The sequence below is a fragment of the Somniosus microcephalus genome, unplaced genomic scaffold (assembly GCF_052327205.1).
Source record: "Somniosus microcephalus isolate GS21.2 unplaced genomic scaffold, FLI_Smic_1.0 unresolved_chr8, whole genome shotgun sequence".
Taxonomy (NCBI): Eukaryota; Metazoa; Chordata; class Chondrichthyes; order Squaliformes; family Somniosidae; genus Somniosus; species Somniosus microcephalus.
This window is the reverse complement of record NW_028225186.1, coordinates 20801681-20803170: the sequence shown is the minus strand read 5'-3', so window position 1 is coordinate 20803170 and position 1490 is coordinate 20801681.

The following is a 1490-nucleotide window of genomic DNA, read 5'->3' as shown; positions in this document are numbered from 1 at the left end:
CCGGTCATATCTACTGTCATTGTAAGGGAACAATCTGACAGAAGGGGCCCGGTCATATCTAGTGTCAGTGTAAGGGTAACAATCGGGTAGGAGGGACACTCTCATATCCAGTGTCAGTGTAAGGGTAACAATCGGACAGGAGGGACAATCTCAAATCTAGTGTCAGTGTAGGGGTAACAATCGGACAGAAGGGACACTGTCATATCTTGTGTTAGTGTAAGGGTAACCATCGCACAGGAGGGACACCATCATATCTAGTGTCTGTGTAAGGGTAACAATCGGACAGGAGGGACACTGTCATATCTAGTGTCAGTGTAATGGTAACAATCGGACAGGAGAGACACTGTCACATCTAGTGTCAGTGTAATGGTAACAATCGGACAGGAGGGACACCATCATTTCTACTGTCAGTGCAAGGGTAACAATCGGACAGGAGGGACACTGTCACATCTAGTGTCAGTGTAAGGGCAACAATCGGACAGGAGGAACACCGTCATATCTAGTGTCAGTGTAAGGGTAACAATCGGACAGGAGGGACACTCTCAAATCTAGTGTCAGTGTAAGGGTAATAATCGGACAGGAGGGACACTGTCATATCTAGTGCCAGTGTAAGGGTAACATTCGGACAGGAGGGACACTCTCAAATCTAGTGTCAGTGTAAGACAAACCATCGGACAGTAGGGACACCATCACATCTAGTGTCAGTGTAAGGGTAACAATCGGACAGGAGGGACACCGTCATATCTCATGTCAGTGTAAGGGTGACACTGGGACAGGAGGGGCCCGGTCACTTGTAGTGTCAGTGTAAGGGTAACAATCCGACAGGAGGGAAACCTTCATATCTAGTGTCAGTGTAAGGGTGACACTGGGACAGGAGGGGCCCGGTCACATGTAGTGTCAGTGTATGGGTAACAATCGGACAGGAGGGACACGGTCACATCTAGTGTCAGTGTGAGGTTAACAATCGGACAGGAGGGACATTGTCACATCTAGTGTCAGTGTAAGTGTAACAATCGGACAGTTGGGGCCCGGTCATATCTACTGTCAGTGTAAGGGTAACAATCAGGTAGGAGGGACACTCTCATATCTAGTGTCAGTGTAAGGGTAACATTCGGACAAGAGGGACACTGTCATAGCTAGTGTCAGTGTAAGGGGAACAATCGGACAGTAGGGGAACAGTCATATCTAGTGTCAGTGCAAGGGTAACACTGGAACAGGAGGGAAATGTTCACATTTGGTGTCAGTGTATGTTTAACAATCGGGCAGGAGGGGCCCGGTCACATGTAGAGTCAGTGTAAGGGTAACACTGGGACAGGAGGGACACGGTCACATCTAGTGTCAATCTAAGTGTAACAATCAGACAGGAGCGACACCGTCAACTTTAGTGTCAGTGTAGGGGTAACACTGGAACAGGATGGGCCCGGTCACATCCAGTGTCAGTGTAGGGGTAACAATCGGAAAGGAGGGGCCCAGTCACATCTAATGTCAGT